This window comes from Salvelinus namaycush, chromosome 38 (genome assembly GCF_016432855.1).
Source record: "Salvelinus namaycush isolate Seneca chromosome 38, SaNama_1.0, whole genome shotgun sequence".
In the NCBI taxonomy this organism is placed as follows: Eukaryota; Metazoa; Chordata; class Actinopteri; order Salmoniformes; family Salmonidae; genus Salvelinus; species Salvelinus namaycush.
This window is the reverse complement of record NC_052344.1, coordinates 17,068,888-17,088,958: the sequence shown is the minus strand read 5'-3', so window position 1 is coordinate 17,088,958 and position 20,071 is coordinate 17,068,888. Positions and strand designations below refer to the sequence as shown.

The 20,071-nt window shown below is 44.4% G+C and overlaps 1 protein-coding gene across 5 annotated transcripts in view; it reads right to left on the bottom strand.

Annotated features, from left to right (window-relative positions):
• The window catches only part of LOC120032155 (liprin-alpha-2-like), a 278,259-nt gene that overhangs the window by 98,416 nt on the left and 159,772 nt on the right, over positions 1–20,071 (bottom strand). The window lies entirely within an intron of this gene.

Genomic DNA, 20,071 nt, shown 5'->3' with positions numbered 1-20,071 from the left:
GTAGAGTGACGGAAGCCACTCTTCAGTAAAAAGGCACATGACAGCCCACTTGGAGTTTTCCAAAAGACCATGAGAAACAAGATTATCTGGTCTGATGAAACCAAGATTGAACTCTTTGGCCTAGATGCCAAGTATCACATGTGTGGGAAACCTGGCACCATCCCTACGGTGAAGCATGGTGGTGGCAGCATCATGCTGTGGAGATGTTTTTCAGCAGCAGGGACTGGGAGACTAGTCAGGATCAAGGCAAAGATGAACAGAGCAAAGTAGAGAGAGATCCTTGATGAAAACCTGCTCCAAAGAGCTCAGAACCTCAGACTGGGGCAAAGGTTCACCTTCCAAAAGGACAAAGACCCTAAGCACATAGTAATAATGTGATCCTGCCAAGATAATGCAGGAGTGGCTTCAGGACAAGTCTCTGAATGTCATTGAGTGGCCCAGCCAGAGCCCGGACTTGAACCAGATCGAACATCTCTGGAGAGACCTGAAAATAGCTGTGCAGCAACGCTCCCCATCCAACCTGACAGAGCTTGAGAAGATCTGCAGAGAAGAATGGGAGAAGGTGTGCCAAGCTTGTAGCATCATACCCAAGAAGACTCAAGGCTGTAATCACTGACAAAGATGCTTCAACAAAGTACTGAGTAAAGGGTCTGAATACTTATGTAAAGTGATTTCACTTTTTTATAAATCAGGTAAAATGTAAAAAAAACTGTTTTTGCTTTGTCATTATGGAGTATTGTGTGTAGATTGTGAGGGAAATTATTTTTATTCATCAATTTGAGAATACGGCTGTAACGTAACAAAATGTGGAAAAGGTCAAGGGGTCTGAATACGTTCCGAATGCACTGTATCAGGGCCGTATTCCTGCCTGGAATTACTTTCACCTTGCATGGAAGAGGGTAGAGGGTGATAGATAGAATGATGTTCATAGCTGAGAGCTCCCTGTCTTCTCACCCTCAGCTCACCTGTCCTAAAGATGGCAGCCTGCATGAGATTATGGTATATTTACATTCATCCGGGAGGTGGTGGAGGTACTCATGCAGGCCTATCTCCATGTCGCCACACACACTCGGAAGCTCTCATTTGGGCATCACTGCTAGCAAGTCTCTCTCTCTCTCCTCTTTCTCTCACTCATTCCCTCATGGACGCCCCTCCATCCCTCCCTGGAGTTCACTGTCTCTACTCTCATATCAAATGGAAATATGTACAGGTCTGCCTGGCTTGTCAGCGATGCTCCAGTCTGGGCTTTTATATCAACATGTGGGGAGTGTTTCACTGTTGCTTGATGGGAACCCATCTCAGTATTGAGAGAAAGGGTTTGTATTCTGTGTACCCTCAGCCAGCTGGTGTCTTTATGTTCTGGGGAGAGATATGATGGGGCTAGGTGGTGGCGGCGGCTCGGCCGTACCTTTATCCACGGGGGACGATAAAACAAAAGTGTGAAATCCTCTCTCTGGATAGCGATCAATCTGTTCCACAAACACGGCTGGAGTAGAGCTCAGGGAAGTGGGAGGCGCTGGGCGGAAGGCAGGACTGTGTCGGCTGATAAATGTGGGCCGTGGAGCTCTGCTTCAAAGTGAGCCTTAATCGGGACTGAGTCCGCCATGTCAATTTAGTTTGGGCTCTGATAACAAGGCAACAGAGACTCTCGCGTGGGCGAGTTTCCACACTCTAAAAGCATCATTCATCTTGTGGGATTTGAACGGTGCTCCGTCAAAATAGATTAGAGAGAGGGATTCTGGGCAAGTATTGATGATTCCATCACCTTATTCCACAGATAACGTTCTTGGGAACTAGCCATAGACATCCAAACACTGACGGGCTGTTTGTACATCTGAGAACACACTGAAGTATGACTGAGATTTCACAACAAGAAGAGTGTAAAGGAGGACATACAACAGGAGAACAGACTGCACGAGCTGCACTCTCCAAAGACCTCAAGAGACTTTTTGGCAGTTAGAAAGGACATCATATAGATCAATAGCACATTAAAATGTGTTTACAACATCCATATTCCTTCCTTTCAACTGCGATCATTTCACCTGCAATGAGTCTTTGAGATGAGATGATAGCTCTGTGTGTGTCTCTCTCGCTCTTCTAGCCAAGACGGTATAAGTGGTAATTCCTTGTCTTGATGCGGCGGTTTGGACGATTGACTGGAAAAGGCAGCAGAAATGAAACGAGGGATTTGTACTCTCTTAACCCTTTGCCCCCTCTCTTCTTCTGTCTAGCCTCCCTCTCTCCTGCACCAGGTACCTGGGTCTAAGAGGTCACTGAAAACCCATCTCTCTTCTTCTGTCTAGCCTCTCCCTCTCTCCTGCACCAGGTACCTGGGTCTAAGAGGCCACTGAAAACCCATCTCTCTACTTCTGTCTAGCCTCTCCCTCTCTCCTGCACCAGGTACCTGGGTCTAAGAGGCCACTGAAAACCCATCTCTCTACTTCTGTCTAGCCTCTCCCTCTCTCCTGCACCAGGTACCTGGGTCTAAGAGGCCACTGAAAACCCATCTCTCTTCTTCTGTCTAGCCTCTCCCTCTCTCCTGCACCAGGTACCTGGGTTTAAGAGGCCACTGAAAACCCATCTCTCTTCTTCTGTCTAGCCTCCCTCTCTCCTGCACCAGGTACCTGGGTCTAAGAGGCCACTGAAAACCCATCTCTCTACTTCTGTCTAGCCTCTCCCTCTCTCCTGCACCAGGTACCTGGGTCTAAGAGGCCACTGAAACCCCATCTCTCTACTTCTGTCTAGCCTCTCCCTCTCTCCTGCACCAGGTACCTGGGTCTAAGAGGCCACTGAAAACCCATCTCTCTACTTCTGTCTAGCCTCTCCCTCTCTCCTGCACCAGGTACCTGGGTCTAAGAGGCCACTGAAAACCCATCTCTCTACTTCTGTCTAGCCTCTCCCTCTCTCCTGCACCAGGTACCTGGGTCTAAGAGGCCACTGAAAACCCATCTCTCTACTTCTGTCTAGCCTCTCCCTCTCTCCTGCACCAGGTACCTGGGTCTAAGAGGCCACTGAAAACCCATCTCTCTACTTCGTTGAGTTCTGGATGGCTGGTCAAAAGAGTGATTAGAGGCATGGCTTTTCTTCTTGCGTTCCACTGGGGAAAGTGACACTCAAAAGACTGAATTGAAGAATCATTGGAGATCGGGAGCACAAAATAAGTCAACTGAAAGTAATGGTTATAGACATAGAAAAACTAAAGTGCCTCCGTGAGACTTAAGAAAAAACAGACAATTGATTTCTCGGAGTGGATTCTACCATGGGGAGTAGGGATATCGGCTTGTAGCTGGCTGTGGTGAGAGAGAGGCACTCAAACGCCACATTATTCACTGTCCTCAAATCAAGTCATCAGGTGGTTTTCTACTCCAAGAGGATTTTGAAACTACTCATTGTGTAACAAAGTTCTCTATCCATGTATTTTTCATCATATCCCAACATAGCCAAAGTTCTCTATCCATGTGTTTTTCATCATATCCCAACACAGCGAAAGTTGTCTATCCATCTGTTTTTCATCATATCCCAACATAGCCAAAGTTATCTATACATCTGTTTTTCATCATATCCCAACATAGCCAAAGTTATCTATCCATCTGTTTTTCATCATATCCCAACATAGCCAACGTTATATACAACCTGTTCCAATCAGGGAATTATTTTGTTGATTATTATGCGGGCTACAGTATTTTGCCCTAAATCCAAACAGTGTACCAAAGTTAGCTATCCGTTTATTACTCATAGCCCAACATGTGGAGGCATAATCAAAATGTGTGTATAATCCATTGTGAGAGGAGTAGATCATTATTATACACTGTGTTACCCTACATACTGGTTGCATCTGTTGTTCTATTGAGACACTTAAGCAATAAGGCACAAAGAGATGTGGTATATTGGCCATATATCACAAACTCTCGAGGTGCCTTATTGCTATTATAAACTGGTTACCAACGTAATTAGAGCAGTAAAAATACATGTTTTGTCATACCCAGGGTATACGGTCTGATATACCACGGCTGTCAGCCAATCAGCATTCAGGGCTCGAACCACCCAGTTTATAATCGGGCTCCCGAGTGGCGCAGCGGTCTAAGACACAGCATCTCAGTGCTAGAGGCATCACTACAGACACCCTGGTTCCGGCCGTGATTGGGAGTCCCACAGCGTTGTCCGGGTTTGGCCGGTGTAGGCCGTCATTGTAAATAAGAATTTGTTCTTAACTGTCTAGGTAGTTAAATAAAGGTTCAATTAAAACAAAATTCTAATAATATGAAACGTTGCATATGCAGTTGGACCACGCTCCTCTAGTAATGTCAAGCTCTATTTCTAAAGTATGCATGGTAAGAGCCATCTATAAATGTTTACTGCTTGTACATTACACCACAGAGCACCTTACACAGACTAACCAGCACCATGGAGAGACTGATCAAGTCATCAAGGTGACTATATAATGGCTAATGGCTGATCATTAACCACTGTATGTGGGTGCAGCATAATGGTCTATCCATTTAGCCCTGGAAATACTATTAAAGTTAAATGGCTTGTAAATATCCGACGGGAACAAATGAACAATTCCAATATCAGCATGCTGGAGAGACCATAGGACAGGGCTGTGTGTCAGAGAGTGAGAAAGTGCACCAGAGGCAAGGCAACACACCTACCTGTTACAGACATTTGATAGCAATACATTACAGTATCACACATTTCCACAGGTATTAAACATGTTTAACCACTTTGAAGGAAATTTGAGAGGGGACCATGATTTAACATGATTAAAAGCCATCTATGATTCCAGTGCTGGACGATCAAACGGTTCGATACGAGAGTGACTATATTGGATGTAAACAGCCTTGGGCAGAACTACAGTCTGGGAACATTTGGGTAATACGTCTCCTGAGGGGTGGATGGCTGTGGGGAGATGTGAGGTCACTATTAAAGAAGAATGAATTAGACCAACATACACACACCCCAACACACACACCCCCCAACACATATCTCCTAGCCCTCATCTTTTCTTAGCTCTGCGGCTGAGCTGTCTTTGTGCTCAGGCCTTATCTCCATCCTCCAGCCTGTCCTCCTGGACACTTTTAGTGGCCACATGGCTCGTCTGCATCACAAGATTCAAACATGGATTATATGGGCTCAAATTGAATCAATCAACAGTCCCATTTGAGGATGATAGTATCTGTGGTTCCCTGGGGAGTTTTGACGAGCTGTCACATGGGACGTGTTTAAAGGCTGTCCAGAGATAAAAGTACTATGCTGTATCATCATGCCGTCTGACTGGATCATACTGGACCACAAAATTAACAGCTGGTTGCCAGGTTACGTTATTACTACTGGTCCGAAACACACACACACACACACACACACACACACACACACACACACACACACACACACACACACACACACACACACACACACACACACACACACACACACACACACACACACACACACACACACACACACACACACACACACACACACACACACACAAACCAGGTAAACAAGGAAAGTCAAATGGCCAGTGCTGTGAATCCATGGCATTTTCTAAAAGGTCTCGTACATGGGAGGACGCCACCTGGGACTCAGCAGGCATTCATATCTCCTCAGAAACAGCAAACCCAATGGACGTTGACCAAAACAACACCCATCTCCATGGCTTATAGGATTCACATTACATTCCCATTAGCCACGTGTAAAGCTTATTCCTACAACCGAGAAATCCTGGACTCTTGACTAGAGTACGTAACCATTATAATTCAATGCAGTCCTAGCCGTGGCCGTGCGGGACTGTGCAGCAGAGCAGAAATGAATGATGGCCAAACATTAACACAGACACAACCGTACTGGAATGATAATGTCTTCTCCGTTGTCACTCAGGGACAATGAGATGAGACAATATGGAGGAAGGAAACTGCTGGGCACTACAGAAACAGAGCATGAATAACGATATCGGTTAAGTCCTCAGAATCAATAGGACAACATTGATTAGGCCTAGTTATACTTATTAAGGCAGAAGCTATATCTAGTATGAAGCAGGGGGAAGGAACGATATCTGCTCATTGTTCTTCTATTACGGTCTAAATCAGCAGTTTTCTGTTGGACCCCGTGAGGCAGGAGCTCTGCCAGAGGGATAATTTGGTCTCTGGGAAATTCTGGATGAGTTGCTTCCAATGAGAGGTGAAATCACATTTACATTTTACATTTAAGTCATTTAGCAGACGCTCTTATCCAGAGCGACTTACAAATTGGTGCATTCACCTTATGATATCCAGTGGAACAACCACTTTACAATAGTGCATCTAACTCTTTTAAGGGGGGGGAGGGGGGGGTTAGAAGGATTACTTTATCCTATCCTAGGTATTCCTTAAAGAGGTGGGGTTTCAGGTGTCTCCGGAAGGTGGTGATTGACTCCGCTGACCTGGCGTCGTGAGGGAGTTTGTTCCACCATTGGGGTGCCAGAGCAGCGAACAGTTTTGACTGGGCTGAGCGGGAACTGTACTTCCTCAGAGGTAGGGAGGCGAGCAGGCCAGAGGTGGATGAACGCAGTGCCCTTGTTTGGGTGTAGGGCCTGATCAGAGCCTGAAGGTACGGAGGTGCCGTTCCCCTCACAGCTCCGTAGGCAAGCACCATGGTCTTGTAGCGGATGCGAGCTTCAACTGGAAGCCAGTGGAGAGAGCGGAGGAGCGGGGTGACGTGAGAGAACTTGGGAAAGTTGAACACCAGACGGGCTGCGGCGTTCTGGATGAGTTGTAGGGGTTTAATGGCACAGGCAGGGAGCCCAGCCAACAGCGAGTTGCAGTAATCCAGACGGGAGATGACAAGTGCCTGGATTAGGACCTGCGCCGCTTCCTGCGTGAGGCAGGGTCGTACTCTGCGAATGTTGTAGAGCATGAACCTACAGGAACGGGTCACCGCCTTGATGTTAGTTGAGAACGACAGGGTGTTGTCCAGGATCACGCCAAGGTTCTTAGCACTCTGGGAGGAGGACACAATGGAGTTGTCAACCGTGATGGCGAGATCATGGAACGGGCAGTCCTTCCCCGGGAGGAAGAGCAGCTCCGTCTTGCCGAGGTTCAGCTTGAGGTGGTGATCCGTCATCCACACTGATATGTCTGCCAGACATGCAGAGATGCGATTCACCACCTGGTTATCAGAGGGGGGAAAGGAGAAGATTAATTGTGTGTCGTCTGCATAGCAATGATAGGAGAGACCATGTGAGGATATGACAGAGCCAAGTGACTTGGTGTATAGCGAGAATAGGAGAGGGCCTAGAACAGAGCCCTGGGGGACACCAGTGGTGAGAGCACGTGGTGCGGAGACAGATTCTCGCCACGCCACCTGGTAGGAGCGACCTGTCAGGTAGGACGCAATCCAAGCGTGGACCTTGCCGGAGATGCCCAGCTCGGAGAGGGTGGAGAGGAGGATCTGATGGTTCACAGTATCAAAGGCAGCCGATAGGTCTAGAAGGATGAGAGCAGAGGATCACCAAGTGAAGAAACTCATTATTGTCTTTACATTCCCAGAAAATAATCTCTCTCTCTCTCTCTCTGGGTGTGTGTGTGGGGGGGGTGTATTTGGTCTGCCTATGTCCCTGAGATACTCAGGTGACGTGGTTGCCAGATGCGTGTGCATGCGTACCAGCCCTAATGTCCATTACACACATGGGCACTGACACATTGTGAGACACGAAAGCTACCCTGGCTTGTAAATGACGCCAAGGTTCATTGGGCTGTGTTAGCATCTCTACTCCTTTATTGTAGCCCATCCAGCTCGACCAACCACTGGAGTGCTAAATAACAGCACAGGGCTGAGCCACACAGGGCTGAGCCACACAGGGCTGAGCCACACAGGGCTGAGCCACACAGGGCTGAGCCACACAGGGCTGAGCCACACAGGGCTGAGCTACACAGGGCTGCTACACCTCAATGACTCTCTTCTTTCAGCCCCAGCACAAAACGGCTAAGATTGTCGTCAGGGGCAACAGGAAAAACACAATCCTGGCATTAGGATGAATGGGTTATTGAATTCAACTGTGACGCTTTTTGGGGGAGCTAAGCCCTTCTGTACCCCACTGTGATACAGAGCCGCAGGGACCTGGAATTATGGGTAAAAAAAGGTTGAGGAAAGAACTAAAGAGGGTGGTTTTAAAATGAATAGTACACTGTATACACCTTGGGCCATATTAAAAGCGTCTCAGAATATGAGTACTGATCCAGGATCAAGTCCTCCATGTTCATATCATCTTCTTCATTATGATCTAAAAGGCTAAACTGATCCTATATCAGCACTCCCAGGTTTGACTGTGCAGTTAATCAATGAAAACTGTTCTTTCAGGGCAGGTTCCTATGGAACAGGAAGTGGCTCAGTGTTCCATTTAGGAGCCAATCCTCCCCTTTGACAACTTGTCATACATAATGCCGCTGTGATGTGGGAATAGGGGGATTGGCCCAGTAAAGGCATATACAGGTGAAGTCGGAAGTTTACATACACTCAGGTTGTAGTCATTAAAACTCGCTTTTCAACCACTCCACACATTTCTTGTTAACAAACTATAGTTTTGGCAAGTCGGTTAGGACATCTACTTTGTGCATGACACAAGTCATTTTTCCAACAATTGTTTACAGGCAGATTATTTCACTTATAATTCACTGTATCACAATTCCAGTGGGTCAGAAGTTTACATACACTAAGTTGACTGTGCTTTTAAACAGCTTGGAAAATTCCAGAAAATGATGTCATGGCTTTAGAAGCTTCTGATAGGCTAATTGACATCATTTGAGTCAATTGGAGGTGTACCTGTGGATGGATTTCAAGGCCTACCTTCAAATTCAGTGCCTCTTTGCTTGACATCATGGGAAAATCAAAAGAAATCAGCCAAGACCTCCACAAGTCTGGTTCATCCTTGGGAGCAATTTACAAAAGTATCTATATCCACAGTAAAACAAGTCCTATATTGACATAACCTGACAGGCCGCTCAGCAAGGAGGAAGTCACTGCTCCAAAACTGCCATAAAAAAGCCAGACTACGGTTTGCAACTGCACATGGGGACAAAGATCATACTTTTTGGAGAAATGTCCTCTGGTCTGATGAAACAAAAATAGAACTGTTTGGCCATAATGACCATCGTTATGTTTGAAGGAAAAGGGGGGAGGCTTGCAAGCCGAAGAACACCATTCAAACAGTGAAGCACGGGGGTGGCAGCATCATGTTGTGGGGGTGCTTTGCGGCAGGAGGGACTGGTGCACTTCACAAAATAGATGGCATCATGAGGTGGGGAAATTATGTGGATATATTGAAGCAACATCTCAAGACATCAGTCAGGAAGTTAAAGCTTGGTCACAAATGGGTCTTCCAAATGGACAATGACCCCAAGCATACTTCCAAAGTTGTGGTGAAATGGCTTAGGGACAACAAAGCCAAGGTATTGGAGTGGCCATCACAAAGCCCTGACCTCAATCCTATAGAACATTTGTGGGCAGAACTGAAAAAGTGTGTGCGAGCAAGGAGGCCTACAAACCTGACTCAGTTACACCAGCTCTGTCAGGAGGAATGGGCCAAAACTCACCCAACTTATTGTGGGAAGCTTGTGGAAGACTACTCGAAACGTTTGACCCAAGTTAAACAATTTAAAGGCAATGCTACCCAATACTAATTGAGTGTATGTAAACTTCTGACTCACTGGGAATGTGATGAAAGAAATTAAATCTGAAAGAAATAATTCTCTCTACTATTATTCTGACATTTCACATTCTTAAAATAAAGTGGTGATCCCAACTGACCTAAAACAGGGAATTCTTAATAGGATTAAATGTCAGGAATTGTGAAAAACTGAGTTTAAATGTATTTGGTTTAGGTGTATGTAAACTCCCGACTTCAACTGAATGCTTCAAATCAACCTGTGACAGTCTCTCTCTCTCTCTGTCAGAGTCGTGTGTATAGGTGGCAGGGAAGTCAGGCGCAGGAGAGTCAAACGGAGTGTAAAATGGAGTCTTTTAATGAATGTCCAAATACATGCTCCATAACACTAATAAGAAACGAACATAAACAAATATGGGTACGAAGACCCGTCGCGCACCTATACACATAAAAAACAATACTAACAAGAAACAATCTCTGACAAAGACATGAGGGGAAACAGAGGGTTAAATACACAACATGTAATTGATGGGATTGAAAACAGGTGTGTGGGAAGACAAGACAAAACCAATGGAAAATGAAAAATGGATCGATGATGGCTAGAAGACCGGTGACGTCGACCGCCGAACACCGCCCGAACAAGGAGAGGCAACAACTTCGGCAGAAGTCGTGACACTCTCTCTCAATTCAAGGGGCTTTATTGACATGGGAAACATTGTTAACATTTCCAAAGCAAGTGAACTAGATAATAAACAAAAGTGAAATAAACAATAATAAATGTACAGTAAACATTACACTCACAGAAGTTCCAAAAGAATAAAGACATTTCAAATGTCATATTATGTCTATATACAGTGTTGTAACGATATGCAAATAGTTAAAGTAGAAAAGGGAACATAAATAAACATACATGTGGGTTGTATTTACAAGGGTGTTTGTTCTTCACTGGTCGCCCTTTTCTTGTCGCAACAGGTCCCAAATATTGCTGCTGTGATGGCACACTGTGGTATTTCACCCAGTAGATATGGGAGTTTTCAAATTATTTGTGGGTCTGTGTAATCTGAGGGAAATATGTGTCTCTAATATGGTCATACATTGGGCAGGAGGTTAGGAAGTGCAGCTCAGTTTCCACCTCATTTTGTGGTCAGTGTGCACTTAGCCTGTTTTCTCTTGAGAGCCAGGTCTGCCTTCAGCGGCCTTTCTCAATAGCAAAGCTATGCTCACTGAGTCTGTACATAGTCAAAGATTTCCTTAATTTTGGGTCAGTCACAATGGTCAGGTATTCTGCCACTGTATACTCTCTGTTTAAAGCCAAATAACATTCTAGTTTGCTCTCGCTCTCTCACTCCCTCCCCCCACCTCGCTCCTTCTCCTCTCCCTCCTCTCCCCTCCTCTCCTCTCCCCTCCCGTCATTGACAACCACCTCTATAATTCATACAGTGATGATGAGAAGTGTGAACCTGAAAATGTTTCACAGCAAATGTCAGCAACCGACAGGAATTATTCAGGATCACAGTGATTTAAAAAATTCGGCATTATTCACAGAAAGTTGAGCATTTTTAGGCATCAAGACCTTTCATTGCATGCCCTCCCATAGTAGTACTACCTTGCATTGGAGTGACAACCAAAGCAATGCCTAAACATTCCACCCGTCAGCACTTTCAGTGTGCCATCCATCCAGCTTGATCCTGCCCGAGTCTTCCCATTGTCCCGCCACTCCGCTGTTATTACTGAGGAGGCTCTGAGAGCTAGGCATGCATGGTTGGTCAAGCACACACACACTCCGACTTTCTCAAACAACCCTGACCTTCTTACCACAGCGCAATTACGAAGCAGCAAAAACAACAATTAGCCTACCACACACCGTTTTGGTTTTGGTTATTATTTCATTAAACACCAAAGGAAACAGAAGGACGCTTGTGAGGTTGGTTAACTATCTGGGCAGGCTGTCGTCACGGCCAGGGGGATCATGGGAAGGGGATGGCATTGTAGTGATGGCTGGCGTGGGCAGGAGTCAGGACTCTAGCAAGTGTTGGTGGGTGTCGATTAGCTTATCCTGGGAGGGTTGCCAGACAGTAACAGTCAGCTCTCTCCAGGCCTGTTGGCTTTTGGGTTTCTAGATAATGTGCCATAGGCCCTTGTAGGTGCTTGGGTTGCCAGATATGTTCCCAAGGCCCATGTGGGCCGCTGGGTTTCTAGATAATGTGCCATAGGCCCTTGTAGGTGGTTGGGTTGCCAGATATGTTCCCAAGGCCCATGTGGGCCGCTGGGTTGCTAGATAATGTGCGACAGGCAATTGAGGGTGTTTGGGTTGCCAGATATGTCCCTCAGTGGGACATGCCTGTGCCTGGGAGATAGCCACATACTGTGAACTCCCACTAACTCCATGCTGGCAGTGAGAGGTCACACTGACGGTACACATTGCTGAGTGTGCTCGCCCACAGAGACACCGTTCTGAAGCAAGTTTCTCGTCTCCAACTGTCTTGGTGGGTGGAAACAGTTTTAAAATCGAATGTTTCAAAGTTGAAGAGAAAGGTAGCTATCTCCTCTAAAACATGTCAAATGTTTTGTGAAAGAGGGATGACATCAATCAACTGGTATTGTTTTCTTGGAGAAAATAAAACAAGGTACGCAAAAAAAATATTTTTGGGGACAAACATGTCAATCAACTGCCACCTCTGAGAACTAGTCATGCATAATTATTTAAAAAACTGAATGAAATGATGTGATTACTCAAAGTCTGTTAATGCAACACCATTGTGATACCATGGTAAATTATGGCTTCAAAGCTGCATCGACCAACGTTTAAAAGTACAGTCTTTCTTAACTTCCAAAGGCTTTCTTAACTTCCACTAAAAGATCACTGAGAACCATTTTGTTTTTTGAGCTGGTAATTAGCTTTCTTCACAAGGTCTAATTGCTGTGATGAATCCTGCCTGTGGCTAAAAATGAGAGGGTGTTGATTGATTTCATAAATCATGATGTCTTCTTCCACATCAAATTCAACTGGGACAGCTTTGTTTATTCAGCAAGAAGACATAACACTGAGACATGAGCATGTGATGCTTCGTAGGCACATTTCCTATGGAAGATTACTAACATAGCACTAGCCTACCAAGCTAGACCCAGAAACATACCATAGCTTGTAACACACATGATTCAATTGTTCCTTAGAATGTGTTTGTAGGCTGTGGGCCTCACTTGGTCCCCTTGCCATTAAATACACACTATATACATACACTGAGTGGACAAAACATTAACCTAATATTGAGTTGCACCCCCCATTTTGCCCTCAGAACAGCCTCAACTCATCAAAAGTGTTCCACAGGGATGCTGGCCCATGTTGGCCCAATGCTTCCAAGAGTTGTGTCAAGTTGGCTGGATATCCTTTGGGTGGTGGACCATTCTTGATACGGGACACTGATTAGTGTGAAAAATCAGCAGCGTTGCAGTTCTTGACAAAAACTGGTGCGCCTGGCACCTACAGTCGTGGCCAAAAGTTTTGAGAATGACACAAATATTAATTTTCACAGTCTGCTGCCTCAGTTTGTATGATGGCAATTTGCATATACTCCAGAATGTTATGAAGAGTGATCAAATGAATTGCAATTAATTGCAAAATCCCTCTTTGCCATGCAAATGAACTGATTTCCCCAAAAAAACATTTCCACTGCATTTCAGCCCTGCCACAAAAGGACCAGCTGACATCATGTCAGGGATTCTCTCGTTAACACAGGTGTGAGTGTTGATGGGGACAAGGCTGGAGATCACTCTGTCATGCTGATTGAGTTCGAATAACAGACTGGAAGCTTCAAAAGGAGGGTGGTGCTTGGAATCATTGTTCTTCCTCTGTCATCCATGGTTACCTGCAAGGTAACACATGCCGTCATCATTGCTTTGCACAAAAAGGGCTTCACAGGCAAGGATATTGCTGCCAGTAAGATTGCACCTAAATCAACCATTTATCGGATCATCAAGAACTTCAAGGAGAGCGGTTCAATTGTTGTGAAGAAGGCTTCAGGGCGCGCAAGAAAGTCCAGCAAGCACCAGGACCGTCTCCTAAAGTTGATTCAGCTGCGGGATCGGGGCACCACCAGTACAGAGCTTGCTCAGGAATGGCAGCAGGCAGGTGTGATTGCATCTCCACGCACAGTGAGGCGAAGACTTTTGGAGGATGGCCTGGTGCCAGGAAGGGCAGCAAAGAAGCCACTTCTCTCCAGGAAGAACATCAGGGACATACTGATATTCTGCAAAAGGTACAGGGATTGGACTGCTGAGGACTGGGGTAAAGTCATTTTCTCTGATAAATCCCCTTTATGATTGTTTGGGGCATCCGGAAAAAAAGCTTGTCCGGAGAAGACAAGGTGAGCGCTACCATCAGTCCTGTGTCATGCCAACAGTAAAGCATCCTGAGACCATTCATGTGTGGGGTTGCTTCTCAGCCAAGGGAGTGGGCTCACTCACAATTTTGCCTAAGAACACAGCTATGAATAAAGAATGGTACCAACACATCCTCCGGGAGAAACTTCTCCCAACCATCCAGGAACAGTTTGGTGACGAACAATGCCTTTTCCAGCATGATGGAGCACCTTGCCATAAGGCAAAAGTGATAACTAAGTGGCTCGGGGAACAAAACATCGATATTTTAGCTCCATGGCCAGGAAACTCCCCAGACCTTAATCCCATTGAGAACTTGTGGTCAATCCTCAAGAGGCGGGTGGACAAACAAAAACCCACAAATTCTGACAAACTCCAAGCATTGATTATGCAAGAATTGACAGCATGCCAGGGCGGATTGCAGAGGTCTTGAAAAAGAAGGGTCAACACTGCAAATATTTACTCTTTGCATCAACTTCATGTAATTGTCAATAAAAGCCTTTGACACTTATGAAATGCTTGTAATTATACTTCAGTATTCCATAGTAACATCTGACAAAAATATCTAAAGACACTAAAGCAGCAAACTTTGTGAAAATTCATATTTGTGTCCTTCTCAAAACTTTTGGCCACGACTGTACATATCTACCTCAAATACCTCGTACCTCTGCATACTGATCTGGTACTGGTACTCCCTGTATATAGCTTCATTATTGATCTGGTACTGGTACTCCCTGTATATAGATCCATTATTGATCTGGTACTGGTACTCCCTGTATATAGCTCCATTATTGATCTGGTACTGGTACTCCCTGTATATAGCTCCATTATTGATCTGGTACTGGTACTCCCTGTATATAGATCCATTCTTGATCTGGTACTGGTACTCCCTGTATACAGATCCATTATTGATCTGGTACTGGTACTTCCTGTATATAGATCCATTATTGATCTGGTACTGGTACTCCCTGTATATAGATCCATTATTGATCTGGTACTGGTACTCCCTGTATATAGCTCCATTATTGATCTGGTATTGGTACTCCCTGTATATAGCTCCATTATTGATCTGGTACTGGTACTCCCTAAATATAGATCCATTATTGATCTGGTACTGGTACTCCCTGTATATAGATCCATTATTGATCTGGTACTGGTACTCCCTGTATATAGCTCCATTATTGATCTGGTACTGGTACTCCCTGAATATAGAGCCATTATTGATCTGGTACTGGTACTCCCTGAATATAGCTCCATTATTGATCTGGTACTGGTACTCCCTGAATATAGATCCATTATTGATCTGGTACTGGTACTCCCTGTATATAGATCCATTATTGATCTGGTACTGGTACTCCCTGAATATAGAGCCATTATTGATCTGGTACTGGTACTCCCTGAATATAGCTCCATTATTGATCTGGTACTGGTACTCCCTGAATATAGATCCATTATTGATCTGGTACTGGTACTCCCTGTATATAGATCCATTATTGATCTGGTACTGGTACTCCCTGTATATAGCTCCATTATTGATCTGGTACTGGTACTCCCTGTATATAGATCCATTATTGATCTGGTACTGGTACTCCCTGTATATAGCTCCATTAGTGTGTATTGTATTGCTCTTGTATTACATTTTTTTTGTTTTTATGATAATTGTTTTACTCTGCATCATAGGGGAAGTCTCATAAGCAAGCGTTTCATGGTATAATCTACAGTCGTTCTATTTGGCACATGTGCCAAATAAAATTAGATTAGATTTTATTTAAATCTAACTAATCTATGGACCTCAACAGGATGGAGTCCGATGTGTGTTCTGTGATATGTCAAATGTCATTGTGGAGGAAAGATGTTGCACCTGAAGAGAGGCAATCAATAACTGAAAGAGGTACATATAGCAGCTTCTATGAAGTGGTAATCTGTACAGCTTTTGTTAAGCAACCAATTTATGAACCGAGAGCATGAGCAGCAGAAATTGCTTAAACAAAAAAAAATGCCACAAACACACACACCATTTGTGCCAACCACATACTCTGTGACACACAGCAACAGCAGGTGTCTGATGCTGAAGGCTAGAGGCAGCAGTGGATGAATCATAGAACAGATACATCATCATGAGCACTGGGACGGTCTGAGCAGGGGAGGGGGACCTTGAACTGGGACAACAACCCACACAACTGTAGTGTCCATCACCATTACTGGAGTACTCCACACAGAGAGGATTACAAAAATGGAGTACATCTATTTCAAGTGGGTGTTTGTCAAGTGCAGCTACTTCGAGACAAAACAAACATATATTTTGTGTACCCACTATGCCCAAAACAGGCCATTTTGAAAAGTAATGGTGTGACACACCCGGGTACAAAAATAGTGCAGTGACAACATGGACTAAAGCTCTACTGTACTTATATCACTGTGTGTTGGCGCTCCTGGTCTGACAGTGCAGGACTCCTTCAGTCAACCTTGCTCTGGTGTGGTTTACATTAAATGCCCTTTAAGGGGGTAACAACATTATAGCGTTTCAAACGCACTGGCTTAAACTTTCAGGTTGAATTGTTAATGAGAGCGTTGGCTCTCTACACAAACACTCTCAGTGTGTCCTGTCGACTGGAGCGCTAAAACATTACAATGGTGTGAGTGTGTGTGTGTGTGTGTGTGTGTGTGTGTGTGTGTGTGTGTGTGTGTGTGTGTGTGTGTGTGTGTGTGTGTGTGTGTGTGTGTGTGTGTGTGTGTGCGTGTGTGTGTGTGTCATCTGACACCCTGCAAGCACACAATAGCCTTCTATGTTAATCAGTGAGCGTGATATACCACAAACTAGCTGTTAACCCAACAGGGAATCCTAGCCTACAAAAGCATCTATTTATATCTCTTAGAAGTTCGCCTTTGCTTGTCCCTTTCATTAATGGCGGTGCCGGCTCCCCCAGACACAAGTCTTTAATTAGAACAAGGAACGCAGCAGCTGAGCCCCCTGGCAAATTATTATGAGTGCTTGGATCCTGCAATCTGAATAGAGGGGCAAGAGAGGAGGAAGAGAGGAGGAAGAAAGGGGGAGAAGAGATTGACTGGGGCCAGCTCAACTGCCTTTCACCCACAGGACACAGGACACCCTTCTGCTATTAAAAATTAAATCATACCCGGTGCAATGGCATTTTAAATTGCACCTTTCTCCTTTAATTGTACATTTTAAGAAGTAATTGGATGTCCTTTGAGTTTAAATTTGATGTAAAGTTGAAGTCGGAAGTTTACATACACTTAGGTGTACCTGTGGATGTATTTCAAGGCCTACCTTCAAATTCAGTTTGCTTGACATCATGGGAAAATCCAAAGAAATCAGCCAAGACCTCAGAAAAAAATCATTGTTAGACCTCCACAAGTCTGGTTCATCCTTGGGAGCAATTTCCAAATGCCTGAAAGTACCCCGTTCATATGTACAAACAATAGTACGCAAGTATAAACACCATGGGACTGCGCAGCCGTCATAACGCTCAGGAAGGAGACGTGTTCTGTCTGCTAGAGATAAACATACTTTGGTGCAAAAAGAGCAAATCAATCCCAGAACAACAGCAAAGGACCTTGTGAAGATGCTGGAGGAAACAGGTACAAAAGTATCTATATCCACAGTAAAATGAGTCCTATATCGACATAACCTGAAAGGCCGCTCAGCAAGGAAGAAGTCACTGCTCCAAAACCGCCATAAAAAAGCCAGACTACGGTTTGCAACTGCACATGGGGACAAAGATCGTACTTTTTGGAGAAATGTCCTCTGGTCTGATGAAACAAAAATAGAACTGTTTAGCCATAATGACCATCGTTATGTTTGGAGGAAAAAGGGGGATGCTTGCAAGCCGAACAACACCATCCCAACCGTGAAGCACGGGGGTGGCAGCGTCATGTTGTGGGTGTGCTGTGCTGCAGGAGGGACTGGTTCACTTCACAAAATAGATGGCATCATGAGGTGGGAAAATATGTGGACATGTTGAAGCAACATCTCAAGACATCAGTCAGGAAGTTAAAGCTTGGTCACAAATGGGTCTTCCAAATGGATAATGACCCCAAGCATACTTCCAAAGTTGTGGCAAAATGGCTTAAGGACAACAAAGTCAAGGTATTGGAGTGGCCATCACAAAGCCCTGACCTCAATCCTATAGAACATTTGTGGGCAGAACTGAAAAGGCGTGTGTGAGCAAGGAGGCCTACAAACCTGACTCAGTTACACCAGCTCTGTCAGGAGGAATGGGCCAAAATTCACCCAACTTATTGTGGGAAGCTTGTGGAAGGCTACTCGAAACGTTTGACCCAAGTTAAACAATTTAAAGGCAATGCTACCAAATACTAATTGAGTGTATGTGAACTTCTGACCCACTGGGAATGTGATGAAAGAAATAAAAGCTGAAATAAATCATTCACTCTACTATTATTCTGACATTTCACATTCTTAAAATAAAGTGGTGATCCTAACTGACCTAAGACATGGCATTTTTACTAGGATTAAATGTCAGGAATTGTGAAAAACTGAGTTTAAATGTATTTGGTTAAGGTGTATGTAAACTTCCAACTTCAACTGTAGTTCTTGGAAGTTAGATTTGTTGGGATGTGGTTATAAAAACTCCTCTGTCTCGAATTCAAAAGCTCACAACCTTCCAGTCCAAAGTCATAGAAATGTATGAGAAATGCACTGACTTGTAACCGGAAGACGCACAATTAAAACCATATTTGAGGAATTGCATATTTAATGTTAATTAAACATGGTTCAATTTCAAATACCCTAAATAATGAATCGCCGTAGGGACAGATTGAGGTATCATTTGCTGCTGATGGAAACTACAGAGGGATATGTTAACTACTTCTCTGTCTTCTGATTGTTTGTGGTCGTACAGCATTTCCTCATGCGTCCGTAGCTACCTCGAGGTGATGTGGTCTCCGTGTGGTTTTACCTACAGTCTGTAGCACGGCAACATCATCACCTTGGAAACCAGCATTCCTCATGTTCCGCCTGGCGTCGTTACCATAGCGAACCATGTGACCTCTCTCCTCCTGTTTATTGCAAACTGTTTTCTTCTGGAGCAGAAAGAACACGCGATGAACCTCTACATGGCCACTGTGTTGTTTACTTCCCTCAGTACTGTCATTGTTGGCCTGTTGTAATCTAGTGACGTCTAGATACAGTATTTCTACAGGTGTAAGCAGAACAGATTTGTGCTTACACCTGTTAATCAATAGGAGATATATTACTGCTGTGGCAAGACTGACTTTTGAAAAGGTTTGTCTGCAGGAAGGAAATATTCCTAAATGGCTTCAGTTTGATTTATGTTCCAGAAATCTCTGTTTGGCTCAAATAGCTAAAAAAAAAATGAAAAGACTACACCACTTCTGTTTACACTTGTTTGGCCAGTTACCTTTCACAGAGCAATTTATTGCTGGAGGAAAATATTGGATGGGCCCCCCAAAAAATAACCAAAACACAAAAGCATAAGGTAGCATGAAGGGTAATTTCCACCCAACATTTCAACTTGTAGTAAATGAACAGTGTATCATTCAAAACTATAATCAGCGTGCAATTATACCACATTACCAGCAACCACAAAAAAAATGCTTTCTCTTCTCTCACCCCACAGATGATGTGTTTTCATGCGTACATTCATTATACGGTACAAAACTAATTATCTAACTTCAAGCATCAAATGTGTTTTGTTTCCATGGCTACAGGCTTTACTTAGCCACCCACATCACATAGAACAATGAGACAGATATTTCACCGGATGTATAAATGTGAAGCATCCACTTGGTGTTTCCACTCACTACCAAATATGGTAGTGAGAGGAAGCACAGTGGCCGGCAGTGGGAGAAGATGTAACGTGATCGATTTTGGCCGACATTCTGCTAATATTCTCATCAATGAAACATTTGATCTCAATACAGTTTTCTGTTCCCAAAACTAGAATCTGTTACGAACAGAGTGGACAACGTTTTGTAGACTTTTAAAAATGGTGTTTCGAAGGAGTGCAAAGGCGAATTGAGTTATTGCACACGCAAACGTCACAGAGTAGACTA